Raw genomic sequence first — 26,603 nt, forward strand, 5'->3', positions numbered from 1 at the left:
CAGCCATGTACAGAAGAATGAAACTGGATATGCAAAAATAGACTCAAAATGGATGAAAGAACTAAATGTGAGACAGGAATCCATCAAAATCCTAGAGGAGAACACAGGCAGCAACCTCTTCCTACCTCAGCCACAGCAATTTCTTGCTAAACAATTCTCCAAAGGCAAGGGAAACAAAGGCAAAAATGAACTATTAGGATTTCATCAAAATAAAAAAACTGCACAGCAAAGGAAACAGTCAACAAAACCAAAAAACAAGTGACAGTATGGGAGAAGATATTTGCAAATGACATATCAGATAAAGGACTAGTATCCAAAATCTATAAAGAACTTATCAAACTCAGGGTGCCTCAGTGGCTCAGTCAGTTAAGCATCTGCCTTTGGCTCAGGTCATGGTCCCAGGGTCCTGGGATCGAGCCCCACATTAGGCTCCCTGCTTGTGGGGAGCCTGCTTCTCCCTCTCCTCCCCACTTGTGCTCTCTCTCGCTGTCTCTTTCTCTCAAATAAATAAAATATAAAAAAAAAAAAAACTTAAACTCAACACCGAAAGAACAAATAATCCAATCAAGAAATGGGTAGAAAAATTGGAAAAATATAAAACCACTTGGACTTCCAGAAAATCTATATTAACTTATAAAAGTTTTGCATACCCTTTAGTTTTAATATCAACCTGGGCTTCCTGCCTACCTTTCCTATAGATACAGTACAGTGCACTAAATGAGGTTAACTACAATTTCCTAATTGTAATTTCTTCAAGATCAATTACTGGGACATGCAGACATGTTTCACATTGACTCCTTTGGAGCATGCATCTTAGGAACTAACACAGTATGTCTGAAGTTACACTAGCTTAAAAGGGAAAAACTGGGTCTAAAATAACCGTTGCAAAACAGTTTCTATTTTATAATCACTTCTTCTGTGGAATGTACTCCTTTTCTGCCCCTAATTCAAATATCTCAGAGAATTCATGGAGTTTCTAGGCTACGTTCAGCATCCCCCTGAGTTAGACACCTGGGGTATCTCCAGGAGCATGTACAGCATGTATGGTTCTCCTCAGTCTGGCACATTGGGTGATATCCCTCAGTATTGCTGTCACACAAAGCATTAGCCATATGCTAACATAGTCAACCATCACCATGTTTCAATCTATTAAGTATTTTCAAATTAAACAATTCACAGATTTCTTTATTCCTCCTCCCTCTATAAATGTATTTCTTAAATCGTATTTTCCATCCCAGGGAGAAACACTATTATCCACCCAGTTGCTAAAATCAAATCCAAGAGTTCATCCTTAATTTCTTTAGTTTTCTCACTCTTGACATCCAATCCACATTATTTCTTGTCAGTTTTTCCCCAAAACATATTCTATGTATTTCCACTTCTCTCCAGTTTCACTACTATGTCCCTGGTCTAAGTTTCAACCATATTTCCCTTAGACTCCTAGAATAGTGCCTATCTGGCCTTCTGTTTCTACTTCTGCTCCAGAAAACTCTTTTGCACTGAAGCTCTAGGGATCTTTCCAAAATGTAAATCATGTCAAGTAACTGCACCCTGATCAAAATCCTTCAATGTCTTTCCATTGCAAAGAGATTAAGCTTTCTATATCTTAATCTAAACTGCAAGGCCCTGCATGCATGAGACCCTGCCTGAATTACTGATTTCATTTCATAATGCTCATGAACTAAGCCTTCCCACTCTACTTTGCTCAGATCCTTCAATAGCTGGCTCCTTGTCATTTGGAGTTCATCTTACATGACAATTTAAGTGAAAAAGCATCTTTTTAACATATATGTATTAGGATTTCCTTCCTACTTGATGATGCCTTGTAACATATTAATTTCATAATTAAGTACAGTAGCAAATAATATTTTTTTGAAAATTATATGGAGAGTAAATTTTCTGAGCACTTCCCTGTGAATAAATCTCATTTGCATTAAAAATTGAAAAATAAAATGGCCATATTAAAAATTCCTGGAGAATACTTTTCCTCACAAGTATAGATATAGATTCCATATGTCCTGGCACTTAGTGTTTCAAAGAAATATGAAATAAATTAGTTTTTTCTTTTATTAAAAAAGCCCCTATAGTTTTCATTCTTAATTGAAGACTTGTAAGGTATTTCCTAATTATTAAGGTTCTAAAATGTTATGGGACATATGTATTTTCATCAAAAAAATGAAATCTTGCCATTTGCGATGACATGGATAGAACTAGAGGGTATTACGCTAAGTGAAATAAGTCAGAGAAAGACAATTATCATATGATCTCACTCATGTGGAATTTAAGAAACAAAACAGAGGATCATAGGGGAAGAGAGGAAAAAATAAAACAAGATGAAATCAGAAGGGAGACAAACCATAAGAGACTAAGAAACAAACTGAGGGTTGCCGGAGTGGGGGTGGATGGGAGGATGGGGTAACTGCATGATGGACATTAAGGAGGGCGCATGATGTAATGAGCACTGGGTATTATTTAAGACTGATGAATCACTGTCCTCCACATCTGGAACTAGTAATACATTATGTGTTAATTGAATTTAAATAAAAAATAACAAGTAGCAAAAAATGTTTCAAAAAGGGATGTCATTAAGGAGAAATGCATACACATGCATGTGTATATGTTGATATCACATGTGTGCATGTGTGTGTGAAAACAAACATATGGAAAATTGAAGTAGATTACATAAGGAATAACTACAAATAAACTCAAGAACATAATAGAAAACCAACACCCAATAACTCCCAATCAAGCCTCTGGAACATAGAGAAAAAAGCAATAAAAAGAATAAACTGATGAGGGAGAAGCTGATAGATCTGAAGAAGCAGAACTGGAGGGAACTCACTGTAGTATTTCTTTTAGCCACTTCTGAGGAACAGATGAAAACAAAATCAACAAAATATATTAAGAAGACTTTCTGGTATTATGAATTATCAGAATATGCTCTTTGAAAGTATTGAACATTATCAACAAATCTGAAAATCTACATATGTCCCATAACATTTTAGAACCTTAATAATTAGGAAATACCTTACAAGTCTTCAATTAAGAATGAAAACTATAGGGGCTTTTTTAATAAAAGAAAAAACTAATTTATTTCATATTTCTTTGAAACACTAAGTGCCAGGACATATGGAATCTATATCTATACTTGTGAGGAAAAGTATTCTCCAGGAATTTTTAATATGGCCATTTTATTTTTCAATTTTTAATGCAAATGAGATTTATTCACAGGGAAGTGCTCAGAAAATTTACTCTCCATATAATTTTCAAAAAAATATTATTTGCTACTGTACTTAATTATGAAATTAATATGTTACAAGGCATCATCAAGTAGGAAGGAAATCCTAATACATATATGTTAAAAAGATGCTTTTTCACTTAAATTGTCATGTAAGATGAACTCCAAATGACAAGGAGCCAGCTATTGAAGGATCTGAGCAAAGTAGAGTGGGAAGGCTTAGTTCATGAGCATTATGAAATGAAATCAGTAATTCAGGCAGGGTCTCATGCATGCAGGGCCTTGCAGTTTAGATTAAGATATAGAAAGCTTAATCTCTTTGCAATGGAAAGACATTGAAGGATTTTGATCAGGGTGCAGTTACTTGACATGATTTACATTTTGGAAAGATCCCTAGAGCTTCAGTGCAAAAGAGTTTTCTGGAGCAGAAGTAGAAACAGAAGGCCAGATAGGCACTATTCTAGGAGTCTAAGGGAAATATGGTTGAAACTTAGACCAGGGACATAGTAGTGAAACTGGAGAGAAGTGGAAATACATAGAATATGTTTTGGGGAAAAACTGACAAGAAATAATGTGGATTGGATGTCAAGAGTGAGAAAACTAAAGAAATTAAGGATGAACTCTTGGATTTGATTTTAGCAACTGGGTGGATAATAGTGTTTCTCCCTGGGATGGAAAATACGATTTAAGAAATACATTTATAGAGGGAGGAGGAATAAAGAAATCTGTGAATTGTTTAATTTGAAAATACTTAATAGATTGAAACATGGTGATGGTTGACTATGTTAGCATATGGCTAATGCTTTGTGTGACAGCAATACTGAGGGATATCACCCAATGTGCCAGACTGAGGAGAACCATACATGCTGTACATGCTCCTGGAGATACCCCAGGTGTCTAACTCAGGGGGATGCTGAACGTAGCCTAGAAACTCCATGAATTCTCTGAGATATTTGAATTAGGGGCAGAAAAGGAGTACATTCCACAGAAGAAGTGATTATAAAATAGAAACTGTTTTGCAACGGTTATTTTAGACCCAGTTTTTCCCTTTTAAGCTAGTGTAACTTCAGACATACTGTGTTAGTTCCTAAGATGCATGCTCCAAAGGAGTCAATGTGAAACATGTCTGCATGTCCCAGTAATTGATCTTGAAGAAATTACAATTAGGAAATTGTAGTTAACCTCATTTAGTGCACTGTACTGTATCTATAGGAAAGGTAGGCAGGAAGCCCAGGTTGATATTAAAACTAAAGGGTATGCAAAACTTTTATAAGTTAATATAAATTTTCTGGAAGTCCAAGTGGTTTTATATTTTTCCAATTTTTCTACAATGACCATTTAAATTCCTACTACTTTTTTGGAAATTGAGTTTGTTGTGTAAATTTGCATTTGGAAATTTCCTTGTATGAGGTCTATATGAAAGAAATGCAAACAGTGATTTTGGCACAAGGATATTTTTAACAACAGTACATACAATGGTGAGAAATTAGAAATAAATCCCCAATACAAGGGAGATTTAAAAGAAAATGATGTGATGCATCTCAACCATTGACAATGGAATGATTAAAATTAAGCTTGTTAGGTATCTTATGAACAAGGAAAATGTTTATACCATAGTTGTTAATTGCCTACACCAATATAAAACATATTTTCAGATAATCATAAATGTTTAAAATAGTCATTATGAACCCCAATATGCTATGACAGAATGTTAACTACAGTTGCTTATGTTAAAATAAGCTATTTCCTTCTTGTATTTTAATCTTTTGTATTTTATTATATATCTTTTATTTAATTTTTATAAAATTTTCAATATATTTTGGTTTTATAATCAGACGAAACTGGCAAAAACAGAACATAGCATGACTTTTTTGGGGGAAATTTTGAGCTATATTTTCAATATCTGGAATCCCATCAGACAACTGTCATGGACTTATGGAAACCATACATAACATCCATCTCTCCCACCTCAGTTTGAACTAAATGAGAAATAAGACCAAAAGAGTAAAATGTGAAACCAAAATACACTTTGTTGCTAATAAAGCCAATTATCTACAGGTTAGTTGCTTTCTGATACCAAACCCCAGAATTTAATATACCCCTCCCCAGTCATACATATATCAAATATACTTATGAGAAAAGAGAAGAAATAACAAGCCATCTATGCATGCAGGTTCTGCCCTCAAACTCAGTGGCCAAATAAGTCATTCATCCTTTCAAAGGGAATGAGTTAAGGGAGGGTACAGAGGGGAGGAGGAAGGGAGGAGCTAGTAATTTTATGCTTTCCCCTCCACCGGGAAACAGGAAAGGAAACCCCAGAAGTTAGAAAGTTTGGCACATAGCACCTGGGTGGCTCAGTCGGTTAAGCATCCAGCCCTTGATTTCAGCTCAGGTTGTGATCTGAAGATTGAGACGGAGCCTGCATTGGGCTCTGTACTGGGCATGGAACCTGCTTAGAATTCTCTCTGTCCCTCTGCCCCTACCTTCCCTGCCCCCCTACCTAACCGCACCCCTCTCTCTCTCAAAAAAAAAAAAAAAAAAAGTTTGGCACATGAATCCTAGTGAATCCTACCTATTACATGTAAGAACAAATTCATTTCTATGGATTACATTTGATTTTAAATTTTGTTCATGATCCCTAGAACAAACAATATGTGTACTTCTGTTAAAAAATTTATACTTCACAGTTACTAATTCTTCCTGAGCAATCGAACCAAATTTAGGGAAAAAAAATATTTAGAGTATTTATTAAAAGTCATCTTGACATGGTTGATATAACAAAGCTTCTACATATACCTTATAGGTTTGATGTTGCTGTTAGAATATATATATATATATATATATTCTAAAAGGAAAATATTCCTTTATATATAAAGTAAAAAATAAAACTATTCTTCACTTTTTCAAATGGAAAATTATAAATGATTGGTTATTACCATTTTTTACAGAAATAAAATGCTATATAACTCAAATATTTTTATGACATTTAACAATATACCTTGGACATCCTTCTATGGTAGCATAAGGAGATCAATTTTTTTAAAATAAATGCAAAGCATTATTAAATGGGCACTTTTTTTTATTTCTTTATCTAAATTTTCCTTGGTGGACCATTAAATTTGGGGGCATTAAAAATGCAGCAAATCTTACTAGTGGAACTATATATTTCTTCACTTAGATTATTTTCTAAACTAAAATAGTACAATCAAAATGTCTAGATAAAGAAAGGCACAGCTAAATTTTTGTTAGTATGCCAGTACAGGCATCCATAAAAAAACTTAATTGAATAATATTCCACCAAAAATAATTATTTTGGATAGATTTCCAGTTCACTGGAAGTGCTATGTACTTTATTATCATTGTATTTGAGTACAGAGAAAATGATAAAAAATTTGATTAGTTATCATGTTATTCTAGCAGTATTTCCACAGTCTAGCAAAATATATGAATGTAATATTTAAGGTTCATAATTGCAGAATATTTCAGGAGAAAATTAGCAAAACATGGTGAATCTGTACTTGTTCCGAGATATAATTTTAATGTATTTCTAATTAAGACACTTAATGAGTGAAATAACTGGCATGTTTTATTTAGAAATATACCTAACAACTTGTTCAACTGGAGCCTGAAAAAACAGAAACATTTTTCCTTTCAGACTATATATTCTGAAAGCAGCACCCATTATTTAGGTATATTCAAACTCTTCATTATGTCACAATTTCTAACCTGTTTATGGAAATAGCTCATTCATCCCTTCGCTCCTCTGTGAACATCATGTACTATGACCATGAATGCTTCAGTTACAGTGTTAAGTGATAAGAATACACTTAAGATGTGTCAGATACGACTTCTGCCCTCTAGCATTTTATAGAAACTATATCATTCCACTAAAAATAAAAATAATAATAAGCTGCCACAGTCTACACAGTCTAAGATCAGCAGTGTAGACTTAGGCAATTTAAATAATACACATACTTCTGTCACTGTAGGATTTATTGTTTGAATCAATGTGTGAATTACACTATTCTCTGATTATTACTGTAAAGTGTGGACAATGCTTATTCACCCATTTAGGCAAAATGATAAAGTATTCCAATGTGTCCTTGAGGACAAACCCTCTATTTTAATGTTTAAGAGTTTAAGTGTTTATGATATATAGTCTACCCAACCATCTCTCTGCTCCCAGAGAAAATCAGTATTTTCATGGCCATCAGATGGTCATTTCTACATAAAGAGAGAAAAATAGTTAATCTGATCTCTCTGGAAGCACAACATATTTTCTATTATATTCTAGTTCTTTTCCTAATTCAGTGTTCTATTATCAAAACACTGTCCAAGATGTGGTCCATATATACAATGGAATATTACTCAGCCATCAGAAAGGATGAATACCCAACTTTTACATCAACATGGATGGGACTGGAGGAGATTATGCTAAGTGAAATAAATCAAGAGAAGAAAGTCAATTATCCTATGGTTTCACTTATTTGTGGAACATAAGGAATAGCAGGGAGGACATTAGGAGAAGGAAGGGAAAAATGAAGGGGGGAAATCAGAGGGGGAGATGAACCATGAGAGACGATGGACTCTGAGAAACAAACTGAGGGTTCTAGAGGGGAGGGGGTGGGGGGATGGGTTAGCCCAGTGATGGGTGTTAAGGAGGGCACGTACTGCATGGAGCACTGGGTGTTATACAAAAACAATGGATTGTGGATCACCACATCAAAAACTAATGATGTGTTGTATGGTGACTAACATAACATAATAAAAAAATAAAAAATAAAAAAAACAAAACAACAACAACAAAAAACCACTGTCCAGCACATATCTGCAGCATCAGAATCTTACTCAAGGAATCAGGGACCTACTGAGAAGGGGCGGGGGAGGTAAGAAAAGTTTAGGAAGGCAGTTATGTGGTTTTTTGCTTGTTTGTTTTTTAATTCATGGATAAAAGGCCTATGGAGTGTTTATCCATTGTAAGGCCCTGTGCTAGGTGCTAAGAATCAGTGGGACAATGGAGTAGAACTGAACATGAGAGGAAGATTAAGATGGAAATGGTCTCCAAACTATTATTTTGTTACCGACGATGGTATCTAGAAGATCATTTGAACAGGAAGTTTAAGATCTTCCAATTTCCAAACATTCAATTCTATACATGAGACTCTTCTTGTCTCAATGTATTGTCCACAAGTTCTTTCTTTTTTAAGATAGTGAAGACTCACTTTCCTATCATGACAATTATGCATGTAAAACATCTTCCACCAGAAGCCTGAAAAATATGTATAGTTTTCACAATTCTAGATATCCTTAAATAAAAGCAAACATAGGTAAATAAAAGTGTTTTCTTTATATGTGATGGGTCAGATGAGCATAAACTGGATATGTATAATCCGCCCCTTGAGCTGAGAATCAGTATTACCCGGGAATTTGCTTGAAATGAAGAATCTCAAGCCCCACCCCGAATATGCACTTCAAAAGATCTGTAAGTGTCCATGTTAATGGTGTAATACAATTAAGAAGCACTGCTCTATAGAAGTTTGTGGGGCTTGAAACAGAATGAGACAAGGTTACAATGCGAGGTGAGGTGCTAAAAGGAATGGCAGGCGAGAGAGAAGATACACTTGAACGGTCAGTATGGCAGAGGCGAGCGTGCATTGAAACGGTAGAGCAGATGTGCTATTCGGATCGCTCTTCGGCTTGTTCTCCTTTAGAATACCCAGTGATCCTGGGAGCATTCTAAGAGGTTTGTGATCCACGCCTATAAACTCAAGCAAAACAAAATTACACATTCTGGACCTGCAAGTCTCTTGACCTAGATGGCGATCTTTACTAAGCAAATTGAACGTTTTAAGTTTTTTTTTTTTTTTTTTTTTTTTAAATTATTTACTTTAGCAAATTCCAGGCAAGATGCATAGCTACATACAACAATACTAATGATTACAGGGGATAATTTCCTTTTTACTAACATTTATTATTGGTTGATAATAAACATAAGAAAGCTTTCTGAGGAACATTTAGAAATGTGTGAAGGAGACTACTCTACCCACACTCTACTCCTCCCTTTCTTTTTTTTTTAATTTTTATTGTTATGTTAATCACCATATATTACATCATTTGTTTTGGTGTAGTGTTCCATGATTCATTGTTTGTGCATAACACCCAGTGCCGTTTTAAGTTATTTTTGAACAATTACCACAACCGTATTGTTTTTCTTCTGTCTTACATTCCCGGCAATGAGCAAACGACAAAACCACCAGGCGCCTAAAACCCTGTTCTTTCATGAAACTTGGAAGAATATCTTAAGTGAACATCTTTGGTGGAATCATTAGGCTCTTTTCATTTGCGCTATTGTTGAACTTAATTCCTGCCTTAAGGACTGTATGTTTGTCTCCTCACTAAGACGGGCTCCCTGAAAACAGACCCAGCTTTGTTTCTGGAGCTTCAAACAATGGCACGGTGCCTATACACAGCAGGTGCTTTATACCTGCTTAATTAGGGAAGAATTGATTGGCTACATGACAGAATGAATGATGAACTAAATAGTTTGAGTAAAGGAGATTGGCTAACAAGGAAAGCGACAGAGAGCTGTGTCTCAGCAGCTGTGTGGAGAGGGTCATTACGCTACAGGGGCCCGGCCCTTGATGTCTCAAGTGGCAGTTGCCCCCCGTCACGCAGCAGGTGACACCAGCTACTCCATCACTGATAGCTCCAGGGAAGGCCACTTACGGAGTAACTGCCACTTTAGGGGGATTTCCTATTTGCAGAGATAGCAGGCTACCAAGGCTATCCTGTTCTTCATATACATTCCATGCAACTTCGGGACACCAACACAAATATATACACAACATTATACTGAATCCAGTGGTCTTCTCTGCCACATCCAAGGGTCGCTCGACAGGGCAGACATACCTTACAACGATTAAAGGAGTTCTTGTGAAAATAGATAAAAAGAGAGATGCAAGGTAACATAAGTGAAATCATAAAGTGAATTTTATGTATCATTAATTTTGATAACTGAGTTTATTGCTTTAGAAAATTATTATGGCAGTCTGCTACAAAATACTTAACCTAATTTAAATTTCCGAACACAGTTTTTGGCAAATCACTAGAAGCAATATTTTTAATCAACGAAGTGGATCTAATTTGGATTTCAGATGCATAGAGAGAGAGAGAGAGAGAGAGAGGGGGGAGTGGGATGGGGCGGGGGAAGAAGTTTCCTAAGGTAAGCACTTTGTATTTCACAGCTGTATTTTAAACATTGTTAGAGGAGCAAAATTAATGATTTTTTTTTATTTCTATACAGAAAACCCACAAAAGAGGAAAGTCTGAACTATTTCCTTGCTAGCATATTTTAATTTATATTTTTATAAAGTCATTATGGTTCCAGGAATTACTTTGCCACTACACACAATAATTTTGCCAAGAACCAGATGAATTTTAGAAGTTCTATTAGAATACCTAGCAAATATTGTTTGTCTGTTTTAATTTTATTTATTTGAGAGAGAGAGACAGAGCATGAGCAGGGAGGAGGAGGAAGAGGCAGAGGCAGAAGCAGACCCCCTCCCAACACCCACTGAGCAGGGAGCCCAATGCGGGGCTTGATCTTAGGACCCTTAGATCATGACCTGAGCTGAAGGCAGATGCTTAACTGACTGAGCCACCCAGTCATCCCTTGTTTTAGGAATCAGTATTTTAAAGTTGCCTTCGCTTTGCTCTGACCAACAACTTAACTTTAACAAGTTATTCTGATTTTCAAAAAAGTTTAAATCAGGAAAGAGAACTACATTGTTTTCTAAAGTTTAATTTTTCCAGTTCGTTCAGATTTGTTTGATGGCATCATCTTTTTCAAAAGGTTTGGCTGCATCAAGCCTTAGTGCTATAAATATAGGTCTCCTTTACAGATGAAAAAGAAAGTCTCTGCTTTCACATTTGCTCACTATAAAATGTTGGAAAATGTGAGAAAAGGCAATGTTCATATCAGTCAGTTGACTACATGCTGTGAATTGTAGGCAGCTCTCACAGAATCCTGGCTTCATTTCCTTGTTTTATTTCTTCCCAGAGCAATCATCCATGATACCAGCAAATAAAGCTATCCACTGCACTTAACCTAAAACCTAGATGAGGTCAGTGACTGTCAGAGTCGAATAAGAGCCAGCAGTACATAAACTGGTCTGTCCTCTGGACATTGTTGAGGAATGCAAACATTTTTTTAAAATGATGCATGTGTGTTGATAGGAGGAAAAGTGAATTAACTCGGCTTATTCAAGGGAGATCAAAGGCTTTAAAATCAATGGGCCAAATTCTGCTTTTTATTTATGTGTCTATCACTACTGATGAAGTCAAGATGCCCGTAAACGAAAGCAGAAGGTGCCCAACTCATTCTAGATATTGGCATGTTTTAGCTTGGTCTTAAAATGTGATGTTTTGTATCACACACACACACACACACACACACACACACGAAAGGTTATGTACAGAGCACCTATTTTTACTACCTGTGATTGACAGCCCAGTTTCTACTGACATACCTTTTCTTTAAGATGTGTGGAAGAACGTGAGAAGACTTCACTTCACCCACATGAATTTAACATGATTTGGTGAGAAAAATTAGATACTTAGAAAGCGATATCAGGAACCAATTTGCTAGGTGGTCCTCAGACAAAGAGCAGGCTGCCTGAGTCTCATGGGGGAAGTTAATCATTCCCTCAAGAAATGAAAATTCTGATCCTCTTAGAACACACTGTGGAAGAGATAACTGAATCAAAGAACTTTTGAATGGAAAACAAGAACTGCATTTTTCACAAAGCAAGTTCAAAATGTCCAATACGTGTCAAGGAGAGCAATGGATTACTTTCTAGGAAGTCCAGCATTCCCTCATCATGGGGGAGGAGAGATTATCAGGAAATTACATTGGGCTGTTGAGGATTTGGTCTTCTTAACAGACCATTTCACCAAACAGGAAAGCCAAAAGTCAGGCAACAGCTGCAGCTAGAAAGGAGGATACTCTGACAAGTACCCCATACTTTGGTGATATTTCAAATACCATAATCTCATCGGCGAAATATCAGAGGATGTAGAGGAAATGCATTTGAGTTTCTTCAGAATGTGGTGGAACAATATGGCCCATACGGAAAGGATTCCTTGTTTCAAGGTAACGGATTGATATACGGTGGAATAATTCCAAAATAAGTTAGGAAGACTGTACATATTCCTATAAATTAAAAGAATCAAAAGGAAGTAAAGCAAGACACAGAATGCCTGTATCAGAATATTTAAGGATTACTTCATTAGCCTTACGCTTTCTACATTTTATAACAAAAATAACATACTTAAATATGAGACCCGAGTATAATTATTTAAAGAACTGCTGTCCTCTACATATTTGTGCAATGAAAAAAATACACATAACTGTTTTGATTTATAAACTAAATTAAAAATGCCTTAATTATGGCATAAAGTGAAACTTCCTGATATCTTAATCGCATAGGTCATTCCCACATCAGTTCATTTGAACATTGAGATCATTTCAATACACACTTACTGAATTCCTGTCCTACCTTGAAAAATGAGATGCCAAGAGTTTCATGAACTCTATTAATACTTCACAAATTATATTAAAGCATTTTATTTCATTCTCACAACTCTCTAAACTTTTATTTTCAGCAATTGTGTAGTTGAAGAAGTAAAGGATTAGTTCACATAGGAAATAAGAGAGACAGAGATTAAAAGCAGTGTCCCTTCCCATGCTCCACTTTCTACTATTATAATTACTTCCTAATAACAAAAGATTCAGTATTTTTGATTCACTATAGACTAAAGGTGTTATTTGTGGAAAGGTTGAGATAGAGCAACTAATTCTTTGTAAGACAATAATGACCAATGGCAAAATGATTCCAAAAAACAAGTATGCTTCCTGTTCTCTATGGAGCTACTAGAGAGGGTGGATCATGTTGGATAATACCGTGCGGCACATTCTGTAGGAACAGAAAGAAGGCCAATATGAACGATATAGAGGAAAGGAACGGTAAAATGGAAAGAATTGAGCCTAGAGAAATCAGTAGGGCCACACAGCATTAAACTGTGAAGGTAATGTCAAGGACTTTAGTGTTCCTCTTTAAAGTCTAGGAATCTATTCAAATATTTTAGGAATATTCAGATTTTATTTGCTTAAAAAATATGGCTTGCAATATGCAGAATTGTGGGAAACCAAAGTGGTCACACAAGTCACTGAGGAAAATAACCATTGGTCTCTATGATTCAATAATCTTCAAAACTGGGCCATGGTAGTGTATGGCTATCTACAATTTGCTATGGATTATGAACCAAAATATATATAGGATCCATTGACTCCACCTGTTTATATATATTCTTAATGGAATTGTGTTTTAACTGCAGCGTGATCTTTAAGGAAAGAAAAAGGGTGTCACATTAATTTCTGAATTGTTGAATACTGTTTATTCATTTAAATGAGTATCACTAAAAACTATTTGATATTTGACCTCAGTCAGGTATGTACACAGCTGCTGATTCAATTGTTTTGCTAAAGGACCTCTGTGATTTTCTCCTTGGCAGTAACATTTTCTAACAATAAATGTTTACTTACTATTGTAGATATAGTCACAAGTAGATTTTTTGATCAAAATATTTGAAACAGTTGAACCGATTAAACATGTCAAAAGCCAAACTTCATTTTGCCAGTGAGGCTTACTTAAATTACTACCTACCAATGGTCAATATGCTAATCTTGCTTCTCAAGGACCTGATAAATTGCAGCACCTGAAAATGCTTACTTTTAAGAACTTAATAGCTACTGTGTATTGAGAGCCTGTGTAGCAGACCTGGAAATGCCCCCACTTGGATGCCCTGCATAATTGAGGGATATATCTGCTGTCCCTCTAGATTCTCATCACATTCACTCCCAGGCAATGCTTGTTTGGGTTGATTCCAGCCAATGAATGAGCACTCTGGGGTACAAATGAGGAACATCTTTTGAGATGTGGGACTTACCTGATGAGTGACTTCAGCTCAAGGGCCCCCAGCTGGTCTTGCAAAACCTTTCTTGAATATGCACTGCACTCTGAGACTCTATTCAAACCTCCTTTCCCCTGCTGTTATTCAGCATCATTGCAGCTTTGCAGCTAAAGGCTGTCCACACCTTCTTCTTTTCCCTTATTTTTATCTTTAACCCACATTTCTTGCAATCATTCACTCATGTATCTAATTTTATCTTGGCATATGCTTCTCAGAGGAACCATACAAACAGAAGCATTGCAAGGAGTGGTCTGAGAAAACAGGCATGCTAACATGAAGTTAGCAAGGCCCCAGCTGGTGATGTTTCCATTAGTAAAGATTTCACTGTTGGTGACCTGAAAAAGTCCACGAGGAGGGAAATTCTCTAATAGACACGATGATTCCAAATTTTTTAAACATACGGGGTAAATGGGTTCTGATTTTCAATATATGTGCTTGGGAGGTGCAGTTCCCCCACTGCCCCCACCAAGCAATGCTCTGCTACCATCTGGGTTCCTACAATACAACTCAATTCTGACACTATCTACTTGGAAATAACATCGGATTCTACAGGTTAAGGGTTCAGTCCCACAAGACTGTCCCCATTTCAAATGCCAATCCCAAGCCCAGTTTATTATCTGTGCTTCTGACCCATCAGATATCAGCTCCCAGGATGCCCTCCTTGGATTTAATTTGCTAGAGTGGCTCAGAGAAACGTTACTTACTATATAACAGCCAGATGAAAAGAGATGCGTAGATCAGGATAGGGGGAAACAGGCTCAGAGCTCCCTCCAAGCATGCAACTTCCCCCAAATCTCCATGCGTCCACTAGCTTGGAAGCCCTCCAAACCCCATCCTTTTGGGCTTTTTATGGAGGCTTCATAACATAGACATGATTAATTAAATCAATATCCACTGGTGATTGAACTCAATTGCCAGCTCCTCTCCCCACCCTGGAGGTCAGGAGGGTGGGACTGAAACTTCCAACTCTCTAATCATGTGGTTGGTTTTTCTAGCAACCAGCCCCCATCCTTAAGTGGAGTCCAAAAGTCTCCTTATTAACATAACAAAGGACACCCTGATCACTCCCATTACTTAAGAAATTCCTTGTTTTTAGGAGCTCTTTGCCAGAAAAGATGAAGACCAGCTGTTAAGTATTTCTCATCGTAAATCACAGATTCATAGAAGAAAGTAATACCTACAGGGATAGAGTCCATGGTTACAGCTGACCTGTGTTGATACATTGTAGAGGGGTAGTGAGAAACTGAAGGTCATTAATTAGCTGCTAAAGGCTACACATGAAAGTCAAGGAGTTGCTTTAGTAACTTACAAAGAGGCACTTATCACCTGAAATGGATGACTAGAAACAGCTGACCAGCAGACTGAGGTCCAGATAAGAGTAACTGAGCTAATGTGACATTTAAATCTCCAACCAAAGTAGGTCATTATGCTAACGTTCAGACCCTTATTGTTAGAACTTGGGACCAAGTAACATGGGATGAAGCTATCTAGATGAATGTACCAAAAGATGTGAGCTTTACAGAGATCTTTTAAACCCTCAGTGTCATGTAGGCAGGCCAGGTCTGAGGACACAGAGAGGGTTCTGCAGACCAGCCAAAGAGGGTCCTTGGCTTCAGGCAGGATGCAAATCAAACACGAGCCACAAGAAATGAGAGCAGAGTGTACTGGAGATGTGGAGAGAGCAGATACAGATGGAGCAAGCATCCGGGAGACTCAGAAAGGAAGAGGAGCATGAGTCTTGTCTTTGCTTGGGGTCTGGAGTTTTTATGGAGGATGGTGGTCTGGTGTTCATGTCCTCTCAGGTGTTTAGCAACTGGTCAAAAAAGCATGAATGCTCAGGTGTCCTCCATAAGTTTCTTATGCCCTGGATCCCGGGGTCTTGGCGTCAAAGCGTTTGGAGTCAGTGGTCTTGGAGAATGTTCTTAAGGACCCTGCCTTGTCACTCCTTAGATACTATCTATTGTGCTGGAAGACTCCAAAGAAATCATTATCATTAGCTCCTTTACCTTTACAGGAGGACATACATTAAGGCATGTGTAAGGTGGAGGTGTGGGCCCTAGCAAGAATAGAAGCAGGAAAAGAAGCAAGGAAAAAAACAAAAACAAAAACAAAAACAAAACAGCTTTTTCTTTCATGGGGTCCCTTTAGTGTCCCTGTCTTGAGAGCTTCAGAAGTTGCCAACCTAATCCCTAGAGCCAGAATTTCTCCTACACTAGTAGATGCTACAGAAGTCTCTCCCCAAGAAGAGTGAGAGCACAAGCAGTGGGGAGCGGCAAGCAGAGAGAGAGGGAGAAGCAGACTCCCTGCAGAGCAGGGGGAGCTGAATGCAGGACTCAATCCCAGGACCGCGGGATCATGACCTGAGCCAAAGGCAGTCACTTAACCAACTGAGCCACCCAGGTGCCCAAATAAATAAAATCTTAAAAAAAAAAAAAAAAAGTGCTACACAGGTGCTGCACTCAGAAGTTGTCTCCATCTTCTCTCTTGGCTTCCAGGCTGACTAAGGTTAAATCCCAGGAAAACTAAGCCATGGATTTGCAGAGAAGGAGGAAACTATATACCAAAAGAGGTGCAATGATTAGAAAAAGATTCCTCATGGAAGCTAAAAGTATCCCTGAGACTTATTTAGAGCATACTGGATCACCTAACCTAGAATGTAAGACTCGATAAACAAAAAGTTATTGATTTGGAGGCATTTTCTCAGGTTATCAGATTTCATACTGAAATAAAAACCCCACAAATTGGGGCCAACTCACTGTTGTGAAGGCTTTTGAAGTGTGGAAAAAGTGATGGTCAACACTGAATGAAGTATAAACCCTTGACTTGTCATGACAGGTGGTAGAGCAATAAAGAACTGAGAGTATTAGACATGCTGGGATGGCTATATATATATTTGTGAGTCCAGAAGACTCACAGAAGACAATGTTCCACAGGTAAGCCTAGAGGACATAGTATTTATTCAGCAATACTATGAGAATGCACTGATTAATGGAGTGCCAGCATCACAAAGAAGTTCAACTGTGACTCTTTTCTGCAAAAGAGCCATCAGAGAGCCTAGTTTGATGATATTGATGGGGATAATATAGCCTTAGAATAATAGAAACCAAGTGGCAAAAGTGACAGTGCTAAACTGTCAAAAGCCAGGATACTGTATCTACTTTATGGCATGGTGGAGGGGCTTGACACACATAGTTATGGAAATAATAGAGTGTGGTGGCAAGTAGGAGTGAAATAGATGGGTGATGGAGAGCCTGGGTGGCTCAGTCATTAAGTGTCTGCCTTCGGCTCAGGTCATGATCCCAGAGTCCTGGGATCAAGCCCCACATTGGGCTCCCTGCTCGGTGGGAAGCCTGCTTCTCCCTCTCCCACCTCCCCCTGCTTGTGTTCCCTCTCTCTCTGTCTCTCTCTGTGAAATAAATAAATAAAATCTTAAAAAAAATAAAAGAAAGAAAGAAAGAAATAGATGGCTGGTGCTTAACAGCTATAACTAGGAAAAGGTGAGAATAGATCAGGAGCATGAAGGTAGTTCTCTTGATGAAAAGTCATAATCCCTTGCTCAATACCTAGACCAAACTTAATTTTTACATCCAAAACTCTGACTGGAGAAGTATCTGGGTCCCTAGGAGGAAAGGCCCTGCAACACAACCGCAAGTGTGTACTCCAATAATTCCTCCAGTCTACTGCAAAGTGACCTATGGGCATTTGACCAGGTGTTTACAGTGGGAACAAGAGAATAACCAGGCATTACAAACACTGAGGGAAAAAGAGCTTGATTTTAGTAATACCTGAAGACCTAAGGCATAAAATCAACCTCCTTTTAGAATAGCAGGCCAGTTAAATTTTTTTGCTCACAGGAAAAAAGCCAATAATTTTTGAGTGTGTATGATTCTTTGGGCACCAATGACATCATTTAGTACCATTCATAGATCTGTTTATTACACTACCATCATTATTAGATGCACAATTGGCAGACATCATGGTATGATATAAAAAGAATGGCCTTTTAGGCCCACTGAATTCATGGACTCACCCAGTGCTTATTTCTCTGGTCTTTAGTGTATAATTGGAATTGACATACTTGACAGTTGGAATAGCTGCCACATTTGGTTCTTGGTCTATGGAGTAAAAGCTATTGTAGTGGGAAAAGCCCAAGTGGAAATCTCCGAAACCGTGCCCCCTCACACACTGGCCAAAATATAAATCCAAAACAATGAAGTGTCCTGGAAGGAGAAAGGGAAAATGGTGGATTTTAGTGCCATGATTAAAAATGTCAATGATGCTGAGATACTAATACCTATCATATATACATTTATTTTGCCATTTGTTACCTGTAGAAGGTGAGAGGATCTGGAGAATAAATGTGGACAACTGCAATTAGTAGTATCTATAAATAGCTGAAGGAAAGGAAAATGAGCAAAGTTGGTTTATAGATGGTTTAGCTTTCTATGTGGGTGCAAGCTGAAAAAAAGGTAGTGCCCTTGGAAGACAATGGAGAATGACAATATTTCCAATAGTTAGAATTGCAAGCATTGCACTGCTCATTTATTTTATTTAGAAAGGTAAGTGGCCCAAGAAGAGGGCATGATAGAGACACAGAAACAGAGATAGAAACAGAGACTCTTGGGCAATGGCCAATGGCTTGGTTATCTGATCAGGGCCTGGATGGATCCATCAGTGGATGGACATTGCGACTGGGCACAGAGAATGAAAATTTTTGTATTATATATTAATGGCCAGGAGCAATCATCCAGAAAACAACAGGCATTGAACAACAAATTGGGCAAAATGACTTGACCAATAAATACTAGTGAATCATCACCCTTATATACTCTGGACTGGCACAATGGGCACATGAACAAAATGATCATGGGGGCAGAAAATAAGGCTATAATGGGACACATTCTTTAGTAGAAGTGCTGGCAGTAAATACACAGAGGAATACATAAATATTTTGTGTATTGAATGCCTTTCCTGCCCACAGATCCATAATCAGCAGCACTCTATGAGGTCTTATGGAATGTCTATTCCATAAGGATGTAATGCACAAAACATAGCATCTAGTCAGATAATCTACTTTACAGTGAAGGAGATATGTGAGAGCAAACACAGCCATGCGATCATGGGATCCACTGGTAGAATAAAATATTGTGCCATCCAGAAGTAGTTGGCCTTATAGAGAACTGGAATGGTACAACTGAACTGCGAACTCAGAGGCAACCCTCTGAAAGAATAGGATAACATCCTTTAAGATAGAGTATAATGCATTAAATTAGAGACCTTTATATAAGGATGTATCCACAATGGACAAATATATGGGTCCACCAGCCAAGGAGTAGAAGCAGAACTAGCTTCATTTACGATCAATCTTAATGACCCATGGAGTGGTCTGTGCTTCTTGCCCTCAGAGTTTACATGGTTGAAAGTCCTAGTCCCCAGAGAGGTGTACTTTTGCCAGGGGACACAGAAGTGCTCAAGTGGACTACAAACTATGGCTGTTGCTAAGGCACATTAGAGTCCTTGTGTTCAGGGACCAGCAGGTAAGAAGAGTTATTGTCATCACAAGGGTAAAGGACCTTGATCACAAGGAGCAGATGTGACTGCTTTTACACAATGGGGACAGGGAAGAATAAGTATGGAACCCATGTGATTCCTGCAGTTGCCTCCTGGTATCCACTTACACCACTGGAACTATAAAAGGACACGTATAGCAAGCCTGGTTTGAGGATGCATGATTCCCAAGGACTCAGACACTTTAGTAATAAAGGTTTGGGCCCCAGGACCATAAAAGCCATCAGGACTTGCCAAGGAGATAGCTGAGGGTTAGAGTGAGAGGGATTTAGAATGGATAATAGAGAGATAGATGAGTACCAGTTGTAGCCCTGCAACCAATTGTAGCAAAGATGGAGTAGCTTGTCCTACAAGACTTCTCCTTCACCATTTCCCCTTAGAAAGTGAAGCTCATGGGAACCATAGAGAAAAAACTCCATCAACTTGTGGAGTAAATTATATTTACATTGCACAAGGGGTGGATAATGGCAGCCTTGAAAATATGCAATTCAAATCATCTTGTGGGTACCATGCTTGACCGATGTTCAAGCTATTGACTCTCTGGATTCACCATATGTTCGTGCTGAAACTACGTTTCTTACAGGCTTCTTCCACATACTGACTTGAGTACTGTAGGGGTTGGTACTGCAAGCCTACTCCTGAAAGGCATGGGATCCTTTACCGGGAAACTTTGGCTCCAAAACTACCATTACTATGGCTGAACCTTTTCTTGGAACTGCGCTGCAGTTAGAGTCTTTCTATTCAATTCTCTTGTTGTCCCTCTTCTTGCATATGTGTTACGTGTCATCACAGTCTGCAGTCTCTGTCTTCTTTGAATTTCACTCGTCTTTTATCCTCCACCAATGTTTTCCATCATAAATTTCTTGCAAGCCATATTCCATGCTGGTGTCTATTTTCTGGAGATCTCTAACACAGTCTGGAATGGGCAGGATACATAAGACATTCTCTGTCATGTTAACAATAGTTATATAAGGTAAATGTCATCATCACCATTATGTCCATAAGAAATTGGTGCTCCAGAAGTCAATACATTTGTCCAGGAAAAGAGCAAGAAAACGTGGAGCAAAATCCGCTTGAATCTAAGGCCAGTTCATTTTCCACAACAGCTAGGAGTGATTCTTCACTTTTAGCCCCCAGTTCAATTATTACCTAGTCCTTTGGAATCCAATCACTTTTCCATGGCAACCATTTCATCTTGGCCCAAGCTCCAAAATCACTTTTCCTCCCTGCCCTCCATCCACAGTGGCTTCTTCCATTTTTATTACATGTATAATATTTCCCTCTTCAATGGAGTCAAATAAAATCTCTCTCCCACCTTTCTCTGGTTAGTTTCTCTTTATATGTTAAATCTCATCAAATAGTTCTTCTGGAAAGTATCTCTAGCTTCCATTCAGCTACAGTTAATATTGTGCGGTCATTTGATTAATTTTAATCTTCCCCCGCTCATGTAATCCATATGAGACAGAGATAATATCTGATTTCACCTTTGTTTTACCAGCATCTTATATTATAATATCTACCACAGTAGACACTCACTACTATATTGTTGAAAGACCAAAGGAAAGATGAAATGAATACACCATGCTTCTGAACACTTGGTTTTTAGAACATACATTGTATTTGTTTTAAAATTCATTCTAATTGCAAAAGATGATTAGAAATGGTTGACATAAATATTGTACTTTACTTGTCATACTTCCTAATAAATTTCAGTCACCATGTAGTAACTACTAAATCATAAGTTGAGAGACTGAGAGCTTATCAAATGAGGGTGCTAAAATGGTGGCATCATTACATTTGTCAAACCAGAAAATTATCATTGGGGTGACTTTGAAAAGCACAAAATTATCACTTTCTTATTTTTTCTCCTTTTTTCTTCTAATAATATCACACAAATCCAATTGTAAAAAGTGAGAAAGGTATGACTTGTCAATGAAGAGAATAAAATTAATAATACTGGCCATTATTCAGTTTTCCTCTGCCTCCATGTACGGAGAGGATTCTACCTTTCTGACCTTTTGAATTTGGATATAGCCATCCAGTAAGTTATGGCCATGAAATGTGACTGGATGTGAGTCGTACTCAACTTCCCAGATCTCACTTCCCCTTCACTATGGATACTTGAAGCATATATTGGGATGTCGGAGCATTTCCCCCAGGATCCATGAGTGTATAGTGCAGAATTCTGAGCCATGTAGCAAGAACAAGAAGGAAATATTCATTAAAAGCTACTGATATTTGCATGTTATTCTTCCACACGCTAAAACATACTCTATCCTGACTCTTAAAATGTGTTTAGATATATTCCTGGAAATGTGCAGAAATTGCATGTAGGAGGACATATCTGCCTGAATATGTATTTTCTTTTTTTCTTTTTAAAGATTTTATTTATTTGTTTGACAGAAAGAGACACAGTGAGAGAGGGAACACAAGCAGGGGGAGTGGGAGAGGGAGAAGCAGGCTTCTTGTGGAGCAGGGAGCCCGATGCGGGGCTCAATCCCAGGACCCTGAGATCATGACCTGAGCTGAAGGCAGACGCCTAACGACTGAGCCACCCAGGTGCCCCCTGAATATGTATTTTCCCAAATTCTTAGGTAGCTGAAATAGAGGACAAAGAACTATATACATGGAACAGTAACTGAGCATATGATCTCCATAGCTATTTGGGTCTTAGATGCCACATTTTATTATATGTGGATGATATCTGCTTAACATTTAATGGTCACCAGGTCATGAATTACATTTACTAAGAAAGATTTCTTAAAAGTTTACTACATAATTATTTTTTCTTTTCTTTTTTTTTTAACTTGAAAAGGTTATGGTTTAGAGTGGTTATGAAAATTACCTGGAAAGTAATTAATATAAAGCCCTAGAACAAAGATGGTCTCTGAAATATAAAGCAAAAACATGAGCTATTAACATTTTATGTTTTAAGCAATAGTCCACTAGAATGTTTCAAAAGCATGAAGCTTTTTTAATTTTTTTGTTTGGTTGGGGTATTTTGTATGTATTTGTTTTTATTTTTCAGTAATATAAACATATGTAATAATATTTTCCAGATGGAAAATGTACTATGCTTTGTGTATGCTATTTCATTCTTTCCAAGTATGGTTTTAATATTGATGCTTTTTTACATAAAAAACCAAAGGTTGTCAAAATATGGAGCAACATTTTAGAATATACCTGAAATATATATTTTTACATATATAATGTCCCATAATATAAGCATCATTAAATATCTCAGACCTTAATTTGCCTGTTCAACTTCTCTTGAGTTCAAAAAGCAAAGGCAAGAAAACGTATTTTTGTATTTTTCTTTTATCTCTCCCACCTTGTTTTGATGGATTAGGGAGTGTTGCCTTACAGAAATTGACAAGTAGATACTCTCACAGGGTGAAAATGAAAAGTTTACAAAATGTTACTTCTTATAGTTTGTAAACTTCTCCCTCACAAAAATTCTTAAGGAAAGAAAATATTTTCAGTCTTTTTCTTGATTCTTGAGAAAATAATACATCATTTCTTATCCACAAAGATGCACAGTTAATAAAATATTTTTGAGTTGGCTTCCTAGTCACATAGTAGAACATTCAAGCCCATTAATAAATAACTGAATTAGCCATAATTTACTATGTATAATCACCATTGTTAAAATTGTCTTAACAGTGAAGTCTTTATTTATTTTACCAAAATCCAATTTATACTTCACTGTACAAAAACTTGTACAAAGATAATTAAATGATCATAGCAAGCGTTTATCATAATAGCAAAAACAAAACAAAACAAACCCCCCCACAATAATCCAAATGGTGAATGGATAAACACAATTGTCATATGTCTATACAAGGAATGCTACTTGCAATAAAAATGAATGGAATATTAATATATGTTGCTGTATGGACTAACCTCTGAGATATTACAACAAGTGAAAAAAGACAGGAAATAGCATATACTGCATAATTCAATAAATATGAAATGTTCAGAAAGGGAGAGACAAAGTAGATTAGTGGTTGCCTGGAGGTAAAACTGCAAGACAGGATTAATTGTAAACTCTCACCTGTGTTGATGGATGTTCTAAAACCAAATGTTGGTGACTGGTAAATTTACTACAAACTATTTAATTGTGCACTTAAAATGGGTGAATTTTATGGTATGTACTTACTATATCAATAAAATTATTTAAAATACCTAATTCAATATTATTGAGAAAATTACGTAGGAAAGGCTGTTAAGGAAAACCAATCCTAATTACAATAAAAATGCTTAATATTAAGAAAGAATATCTCTAAAAATATTTATAATGATAATCTGTAGCTATTGAAATAGGTGGTTTGAATTTTATTTCTGACATTTTTGACTGCATTTTATGCTATTACATTCTAAAGTAAAATAGTTAAGATAAAATTTATTCACACGGCATTTTCATCATGTCTGAATTACATGAATAATTAGCAATTTGAAACCAGTAAGAGGTACTCAAAAACTTTAAACACATTATACTATTATAAAATTTGTGTTCTCATCATTAGTGACAAAACAGAAAAAAATATTGAAAATCCAACTATGTAAATGATACTAACAAAATAATAATAATAATAAAAGAACCAACTGAAATCTCAAAAAAGTAAAAAGTATCAACTGATAAAAACAGAAGATAAAATGTCATAAACCTAATTTGAGAATTTTTATTTAATTAAAAAAGAAAATCTTAAAGTGAAAAAAGCCAGTCTGAAAGTCTATCTACTGTTGTGATTCCAACTATATGACATTCTGGAAAAGGCAAAATTATAGCAAGAGAGTAAAAGATCAGTGGTTGGCAGAGGTTAGAGGGAGGAGAGAGAAGTGAAACACAGGGAATTTTTAGGGCAACTATTCTGTATTATAAGATAATGGTGGATACATGTCCTTATGCATTTGGCAAAACTCAGAGGGAATGAACAGTAATGTAAATTAGCAACTTAATAATAATAATGCATCCCTATTGGTTTATCAGTTGTAACAAAAGTACCACATCAATACAAAATATTAAAAATAAAGGCAGCTCTCTTGCACTGTTGGTGGGAATGCAAACTGATGCAGCCACTGGGGAAAATGGTATGGAGTTTCCTCAAAACGTTAAAAATACAACTGCCCTACGATCCAGCAATAGTACTACTGGGTATTTACCCAAAGCATACAAAAATACCAATTCAAAGGGATCCCCGCACCCCTATGTTTATAGCAGCATTATTTACAATGGCCAATATATGGAAGCAGCCCAAGTATCCATCAATTGATGAATGGAAAAAGAAGATGATACATATCATATATATAATGAAATCATATATAATGGAATATTATTCAGCCATAAAAAAAGAATGAAATCTGGCTATTTGTAATGGCATGGATGGAACTAAAGTGTATAATGCTAAGTGAAATCAGTCAGAGAAAAACAGATACCATATGATTTCACTCACATGTAGAATTTAAGAAACAAAACAAGCAATGGGGAAAAAAAAAGAGGAGAGAGAAAGAGAAACCAAGAAAAGACCCTTAACTATGGAGAACAGAGTGATTGTTACCAGAGGGGAGGTGGGTGAGGGAATGGGTGAAGTAGGTGTTGGGGATTAAGGACAGCACTGGTGATGAGCACCGGGTGATGTATGGAGTTGTTGAATCACTATATTGAACACCTGAAACTAATATAACCCTGTACGTTAACTATATTGGAATTAAAATTAAAAAAATATCCTCAACATATCCTTCAAAAAATAATAGGGGTAACTGTTGGCAAGGTAAAAAATATGTAGAAACTTTCCGTATTTTCTGTTCAATTTTCATGTAAAACTAGAATCTAAGAAATAAAGTCAATTAATTATTTTTTAAAACAAGTTTAATAGTTTCTGAAGGTATGTAAAACAAAATGACATCATTTCATTTTTATTTATTAAATTACTAAAAATTAAAATTAATAATAAACCAATGATAAATACAATTCCGGGAGTTATATAAACATATACCCATTTATTTCTTTAGACATTTGAATGGATGACACTCTTTTAATATGGCAATATATTCCATACTCCTTAAAAATATTCTTATTTAACATAATAATCACAGTTATAAATTTGTATTAAGGCAATAATATGAAGAAAGAAAAAATAAAATATATTAATTATTTTAATAAGCATAATGTTTGATAATAGCAACAATAAAATAAAATTTATGGTTAACATTCATTGAGAGTTTCTCCCATACTATGGTATTCTCATTACATATATGAACTGAATTTCAAACAATGATTCAATGATTAAATAATCTGATTGTCATACACTAGATAAGATGTTATAACCCTAATCGTAGGTATGGATATTAAAAGGAAATATAGAAAATGTTTATAACATAGTGTTAATTTTTAAAACAATTATAAAACTTTAGATTGTAATATTATTAAAATTCTCAAGAATATAAAAAGGACATGGAATAAACATGAAAAAGTAAAAACATTTTGTTGGGATATGGAAAAATTGTGAATGTTTATGTTCTTTTGTATTTCTATTATTGGGAGAATTTTGTCTATGTATTAAATACAACTCTTGGCATTACATTATAGTAAAATAATAAAATAAAATCCTATATTGTATTTACCACAGGCATTTTCTAAAATTAGAAATCTATTATGCACATCTACCATGATTTTAACCGAGTTTTATTGACAAAGACAGGGAAGGGACAAGCATTTCCAGCAACTTGCCCAAGATCATGCAACTAATAGCAAAGCCACTACCCA

General features: G+C 36.3%; 1 long non-coding RNA gene across 2 annotated transcripts in view; it reads right to left on the reverse strand.

Annotated features, from left to right (window-relative positions):
• Positions 1–20,937, reverse strand: part of LOC112835920 (uncharacterized) — a 91,416-nt gene extending 70,479 nt beyond the window's left edge. The window contains exons 1-2 of one of the 2 annotated variants that reach the window (XR_003211335.2): positions 20,499–20,937; positions 18,300–18,489 (exon numbers count right to left, since the gene is read on the reverse strand). This is a non-coding gene — a long non-coding RNA (uncharacterized lncRNA). The remainder of the gene's footprint in view (positions 1–18,299; positions 18,490–20,498) is intronic. The other variant, XR_003211334.2, reaches the window with a different exon arrangement.
• Positions 20,938–26,603: the final 5,666 nt, after the last annotated feature.

Source organism: Callorhinus ursinus, unplaced genomic scaffold (genome assembly GCF_003265705.2).
Source record: "Callorhinus ursinus isolate GAN/ISIS: 27379988/994484 unplaced genomic scaffold, GSC_fseal_2.0 scaffold4, whole genome shotgun sequence".
Classification (NCBI taxonomy): domain Eukaryota; kingdom Metazoa; phylum Chordata; class Mammalia; order Carnivora; family Otariidae; genus Callorhinus; species Callorhinus ursinus.